The following is an 8,054-nucleotide window of genomic DNA, read 5'->3' as shown; positions in this document are numbered from 1 at the left end:
TATATATATATATATATATATGAGTTCGCCAGAATCGTTGCAGCCACCGGAATTAATTGTCGCAGCCACTGAAATTAAACGATTAAATGTACAAGTGCTCAAGATGCTGAAAATACAAGTTGAAACAAATAAGGAAACCTTAATATATTTTATTAAGTAAGGAAGTTGTGTAGAAAAAGGATTGTACAATAAAAGGCAAAATTAGTACTCCTTGTATAACTACAATTGTAACTTCCTTACCTTATTTGATAAGGATACAAGACACGAGAAATCTCTATAAAAGGAGATCAAACGCAAAAGAGCAAGACAAGACTTTTACATCGAAATAAAGCGAGAGTCATTCATCAAGTAAAAGCCTGTGAGATCAATATTGTTACAAAGTTTAAGAAATTCTTGAGTTAGAAAGTCTTGAACGTGTAAACTGTTTTTCTGATTCATTGTTTGAGTCGCTAGTTAGGTTTCATTGTACAAGAAGTGGGTTTGGCTTCTTGTAGAGTTGAGTTTTGGTGAGGTTTGTAACAAGAGGTGGGTTTGGCCTCTTGGAGAGTAGAGGTAGTCAATTATAGTTAATCGAGAGTTGTCGTAGTGGTGAGGCTATTGATTATTGAGTTGTAATCATAAATTATTCAGTTGAATTAATAAAACGAGGTTTTTCCTTCCTTGATTGAGGAAGGTTTTTAATTTCAAAAGTGTTTGTGTTCTACTTGAAATAACATACAAGAACCTGGTTCTTGTTTTAGGGGTAAGGTTTCTTCAATTGGTATCAGAGCAGGTCTTTTTGATAAAAGATTTACACCTTGAAAAGACTCAATGGCAGCACCACCTACCCCACAGGAGAAAGCTTCACAAACATGACCACCACTATTCAATGGTAAATACTATGGATGGTGGAAGAATCGTATGATGGATCATCTTATCGGCGAAAATCCTGATTTATGGGGAGTCATTATAGATGGACCAACCATACCTATGAAAACTACCACTGATGGAATCACCAAAATCCCAAAGGAGAAAAAAGAATTGGATGTTGTAGACAAACTTGCAATCCATAACAATGCCAAACCAAGAAAATCCTAATCTGTGGTATAGGACTAGATGAATACAATCGAATCTCGTCATGTCAAGATGCTAAAGCCATATGGGAAACACTACAAACAGCTCATGAAGGAACAACACAAGTCAAGAAGTCCAAAATTGATAACTTAAACAGACAATACGAACTATTTAGAATGGCAGAAGGGGATACTATACCAGATATACATACCAGGTTCACTTCAATCATCAATGAGATGTATTCCTTGGGAGAGATAGTATACAATGGAAAGGCAGTAAGGAAACTCTTGAGTCCTTCCTGAGACTTGGGAAAGCAAAGTTCAGGCTATCACTGAAGCCCGCGACCTAGATGCACTGGCCATGGATGAGTTTATTGGAAACCTCATCACATATGAACTCAAGAAAAATCAAGAAAAAGAAATCGAAGGCAAGATAAAGGAAAGGAACCTGGTTCTAAAGGCTACTGCATCCGATGACTTTGAGGATGAAAATATTGATCTTCTGACCAAAAGGTTCACCAGAATGCTGAAAAGAGGACAAACATATGAAAAGAAAACTCCTCAAAAATCCAATGAAAACACTAAAGACCAAGTCTGTCATAAGTGCGGAAGCCCAGATTACTTCATCAAATTCTGTCCACTCTGGGATTTAGAGCAGAAAAAGACAACCTCAGAGAAGGGAAAAGACATTAAAAAAAGATAAGTTCATTCCTTCAAATAAAAGAACGACAACTCAAGAAGCAGATATCTCAATGAAAAATTCACAGTAATGGTAAATTCATCTGATGAAGAATCTGATGATGGTGAGACAGAAAACAAGTCTCTTCTTACACTAGAACAAGAAGATGATTATGACTTTCTTGCCCTAGTAGCAGTGGAAACCAAAAAAGAAAAGGAAACCTGCAGATCCCAAGAAACTATATTAGCGCTTATAGTTGGATCAGATTCTGAAGAAGATAAAGAAGAAGAAGATATGAATGAAAAGGTTAGTCTTCATCACATACAAGACAATTAAAATCTTACTCAAAAATGGAGCTAGAATCTTTACTCTACACCCTTATCGATGCATATAAAACAACAGACTCAAAAAGAAAATTGATAATGGAAGACTATGCATCATTAAGAGAAGAAAACAAGAATCTTGAAAAACAAAATCTTCATCTATTAACTAAAAATACTGAGCTAATTAAAAACCTAGACTTGGTAAGTAAAAAGAATGAAGAGCTAACCAAAGAGCTTCTCGTGACTAAAACTGAAGCGGAGAATGGAATGAGATGGACCAGGTCCTCCATACTACTTGATAACATTCACAGGAATCGTACTTCTGAGAGATACGGAATAGGTTTTGATAAAACTAACCCTCAAGTAAAAAATCCCAACATAGATTGTCTATGTATGCACTGTGGGCTTGTAGGGCATAAGAGTTACAATTGTCGAAGAAAATTGACTACTCATAACAATAATCTAAACTCTCTAAGAAAACCTCATCATGAGAAAACCAGTGAACAAAAACAAATCCCTACAGCCAAATCTCTTCCCAGATGGGCCAGAAAAAAATCTTATTCATCCATTTTTAAAGCAAAAATCAAAGTGAATCTAGGTACCAAAATCTAACCCCTGAAATTGACTGCAAGGATTAGTTAGAAGGAAGCAACAACAATGGTACTTGGATAGTGCATGTTCAAGACACATGACTGGAGATAAAAGTAGCTTTCTCTCACTCAGAAACTTCAAAGGAGAAAACATGACTTTTGGTAATGGAAAAAGTGGTGAAATTCAGGGAATTAGAAAGGTTGGGTCTATGGATACTCATGCAATTGAAAACGTATATTATGTGAATGGTCTACAACATAATCTACTGAGCGTATCTCAAATATGCGATAGAGGAAACAATGTACTCATTACAGAAAAAGAATTCAGAGTGACAAATTCAGTGACTGAGAACCTGGTTCTACTAGGTAAGAGACACAAGAATGTGTATAAAGCAATTTTGTGGAGTCTAAAGAAAATACTCTTAAGTGCCTAAGTGCAGTCTCTGATTGCTCCATGCTCTAGCACAAAAGAATGGGACACATAAGCATGACAACAATAAATAAACTCATATCTAAGGACCTGGTTAGGGGACTGCCAACCAAAAGTTTCAGTAACAACAAAGTATGTGGAACTTGCATTCAAGGAAAACAGGTGAGAACATCATTCAAACCAAAGTTGACAGTCAAAACTACCAAGCCATTAGAGTTGCTTCACATGGATTTGTGTGGACCAATGCGTGTACAAAGCAGAGGTGGGAAAAGATATATGTTTGTAATAGTCGATGATTATTCAAGATTCACATGGACACTGTTTCTTGCAACAAAGGATGAAACATTCACTATGTCTGAAATCTTTGCAAATTTGGTCCATAAAAAATTCAATAAAGAAATAATTAGCATCCGATCTGATCATGGACTGGAATTTGAAAACTCACAATTCCTACAATTTTGTATTTCAAATGGGATCGAGCATAATTTTTCAGCACCTAGAACACCACAACAGAACGGAGTAGTTGAGCAGAAAAATAGAACACTGGAAGATATCGCAAGAACAATGTTGATCTCAAGAAAACCTCCAAAATCCTATTGGGCCGAAGCAGTAAACACAGGGTGCTATCTCATAAATAGATGCATGATCATATCAGTGTTAAACAAAACACCATATGAGTTACTAAAAGGGAGACTATCAAATTTGGGACATCTTACGGCCTTTGGGTGTCTATGCTTTATACACAACAATGACAAAGACAACTTAGGAAAATTTCTAGGTTATTCTTCATAAAGCAAAGCCTACAAGGTACTTAATAAAAGAACAAACCGTGTAGAAGAAAGTGTTCATATTGTCTTTAATGAAAGTAATAGTTAAATTAAAGGTAATTCAGAGGATGAACAGAATGAAGTCACCTGCTAAAGGTCATCAGAACCAAAAATATGGGAAGAAGAAATCATATCCTCTCATAAAACACCTGAAACAGAAGATAAGCATGCTACTGAAATTGGTCCTACTGCATCTGAAGAACTTGCCAACATCCAAACTCATAACTGGAAGCATCAAAGCTCACATCCTTTACAAAACATTCTTACTCCTCTTAATTCAGGCATCTCAACAAGATCCAAATTACGCAGTATGTGTACTTTTTCTGCCTACGTATCCCTGATAGAGCCAAAAATATAAAAGAAGCACTATTAGACTCTGATTGGATTAGTTCTATGCAAGAAGAACTTAATCAGTTTGCACGAAGAAGAGTATGGAACCTGGTCCCAAAACCTCAAAACAGAATGGTAATCAGAACAAGGTGGGTATTTAGAAATAAGCTTGATGAACAAGGACAAATCATACGCAACAAAGCTAGGATAGTTGTATAGGGATATAACCAAGAAGAAGGGATAGACTACGATGAAATCTTCGCACCCGTGGCAGGAATTGAAGCAATAAGAATATTGATTGCATATGCTGCTCACATGGAATTCAAACTTTATTAGATGGATGTCAAAAGTGTCTTTTCAAATGGTTATCTACAAGAAGAAGTGTATGCGAAACAACCCCGCGGTTTTAAAAATACCAAGTATCCTGATTATGTATGCAAATTAGACAAAGCAATTTATGGGCTAAAGCAAGCACCAAGAGCATGGTATGATCGATTGTCCATTTTTTTCTCACACATGAATACACAAGAGGCAAAATTGATAATACATTGTTTCTTCGAAAACACATTGAAGATCTGTTCATCGTTCAAGTGTATGTAGATGATATCATATTTGGAGGAACTAATGACTCACTTGGGGTGGAGTTTGCTCAACTAATGAATAGTGAATTTGAGATGAGTATGACGGGAGAACTAAACTTCTTCTTAGGACTCCAAATTAAACAAAACCTAGCAGTCACATCAATTCATCAACAAAAATACATCAAGGAACTACTGAAGAAATATGATATGAATGAAGCTAAGAGAAATGACACACCAATTGGGACAACAACAAAACTTGATAAAGATGAACCAGGTTCACCAGTAAATGACACTAGATACAGAGGGATGATTTGATCACTCCTATACCTCACTGCCACTAGGCCTGATATTGTGTTCAGTGTTGGTCTATGTGCACGTTTTCAGTCTTGTCCCAAGGAATCACATCTAAAGGCTGTCAAAAGAATCCTGCGATATCTGAAAGGCACAATGAACCTAGTTCTCTGGTATCCAAATGGAGACTCATTCAATCTAAAGGGATTTGTTGATGCAGACTATGCAGGACATATGGTGGATAGAAAAAGCACCTCTGGAATGGCACACTTCTTAGAACCATGTCTAATATCCTGGGCAACCAGAAAACAAAATTCGGTTGCCTTATCCACTGATGAGGCTGAGTACGTGGCAGCTGCTTCGTGTTGTGCCCAACTTCTTTGGATAAAGCAGCAACTTAAAGATTTTGGTATAAAAACCGGTTGTATTCCCATCCTTTGTGACAATACAAGTGCTATGAATATGGCCAAAAACCCGGTTCAACACAAACTTACCAAACACATAGATATTAGACATCACTTCTTTCGTGATAATGTTGAAAAGGGGTTCATAGTGATGACATTCTGCAAGACTGAAAATCAAGTTGCTGATATTTCACCAAAGCACTAGGAAGAGAACCATTTCAAAAAAATCGACTCTCACTAGGACTCATCTTTTTAGATTGATTAAACCCAAAATATGACACAAGAGTACTGCCTTACCAAGCTCTCAGGATATAAGAACCTGGTCTAGTCTAGTAGTCTTAAATAGCTTTACACTAGCACGGGAAATCAACACTCAAAAAGGGAACTATTTCTCTTTCTCTCTCATATGTCACTCATCTGAAAAGTAAGTGCAAACCGTCAATGCACACGTCCTTTCAATGACAGTCCATCATAATTGCTAAAACCCTTCCAAAACAGCACCCAAACCGTTCCCAATAAGGTACTTCTTCCAAAAGGCAACCAACTCCTTCTCTTCTTCCATTTTCCATAAACTAGAAAAAAGAATTTCATCACCATGCTTAATCCTCTTGTTTCATACTCCGATGATGAAAATTCATCTTACAATGCACCTTCTCATTGGAAGAAAATCCCTCCATCGATACATCATCCCTCACCTCGCCTTCTCAAAATCAACCCACCTACAAACTGTCCACTTCTTCTCTGTCTTCCCAAAAATCAGATCAGCCCATCTCACCACCACCAACAGTCACAGAAACACCCATTTCCACCACCACTAAAATCTTCACTTCTTCTCCATCTTAGAAGCCCACTCCTCAAAACCTATCTACCTCCCCTCTACCACCATCCTCACAATCACTAAACACTGATGATATTCCTCTCAGCACACTTCATCCCCAGAAACCAAGACGTCCACGTAAACACATTGCGAATATAGTCAAACCAACTGGTGTTGCGACATCCAGTGTGAAGCGTCATCGCCTGGGTAAGTCTCTTGTTCATTCGTTTATTTCCCCAATGATTCTTGATTCTGAATCTGATGATTGATCTGAGGTTAAAACTTCTGAAACCCCTCAGTCTAAATCAAAATCTGCAAAAAGAAACATGGACAAATTTCTCAAAGTTGGGAAGAAAAAGTATTTTCAAACTAAAATGGTGCTTAGGGGTAGAACTTTTCATCCTAATATCCTATCAACGGACATAGTCAAACAGGTCTGTGAATTACTGCGGTTTCAGGGGTGGGAGGAGTTATTTCTTGAACCTAATCTGATTTATGAACAAGAAGTAGCAGATTTTTACACAAATTTAAAGATATTGGAAGGGGATGTGGTATCTTCTAGTGTGAAGGGAGTAGAGATCGTCTTTGATACAACTAAGCTTGGAGAAACTTTACACATACCATCTGTGGGTATTACTGATTATTGTTGGGTTTTTGATAAACACTCTGGTCTTCCGGCCAAGTTTTCTCAAGAAAGGGTAACCTCTAGGGCACATACTGTGTTAAAAGGAGTCATGGGACCAGTTCATAAGCTTCTTTTTGAAATAGTACACAAAGGGATATTACCCAGGGATCACCATCGTCATATTGCTTCTATAAGGGACATGGGACTTGTGAATGCTCTTGAATGTAAAGAACGTATTGATTGTCCCACACTAATCATCAAACACTTCGCTCGAATTGTTGATCCTCAATTTGGTTCTCATCAATTAGCATTTGGTAATCTTTTAACCAGAGTGTTTAATGCGTTTGAGGTACCATTGGGAGAAGGATGGGTTTCGACTCGTACAGACATGTTTACTCAGTCAATTCTTGTTGATTGTGGCATCCCCATGGAATCGGAGCAGGTTCCTAATGCTTCTCCACGTTCATTTGGTCCTGTTGCTCAATTACTTAGGGAACTCAAAGTTGCAGAAGAAAAATCTGTCACTCTTGAATTGGAAAACAAGACTTTGCGTGCTGAACTTCGCACTTCCCATGCTGAGATTAATCGTTTGAAAGAATAGTTAGTGCAACAGCAGCTTGTTCACGAAGCAAGGGTTGATAGAGTACTTGATATGCTTGCCTCTGCCTCCACCAAGCCTAAGCCAATCTTCAACTTAAAAAGCACTTTGTATGCACCTGGTTCTTTTTGGGTTATTAACTCTGTTTTGTAATTTCTCTTTGTGTTGCCAGAACATTTTTTTTTTTGCTCAACTGGCTGAGCTTAAATTGTTGCTGTGGATTTTATCTGGTTCTTTTGCGGTTATTGGACTCTTTTTGATTTGTCAAAAGGGGGGAGAATATTATATGTTGCATCACACAGGTTTGTCTTCATAAAAAAGGGGGAATATGATAGAATATGATAATTCTACAAGCCTATAAAATTGGTGTTTTGCTGATAGACAAGAAATACAAATATATATATATATATATATATATATATATATATATATATATGACATATATGCATATGCGGTTCACTTCTCTCACTTTCAGCCCTCTCTCGATCGTCTCTCCTCCCTCTCTCA

The sequence above is a fragment of the Solanum pennellii genome, chromosome 2 (assembly GCF_001406875.1).
Source record: "Solanum pennellii chromosome 2, SPENNV200".
NCBI lineage: Eukaryota > Viridiplantae > Streptophyta > Magnoliopsida > Solanales > Solanaceae > Solanum > Solanum pennellii.
This window is presented reverse-complemented; position numbering follows the sequence as displayed.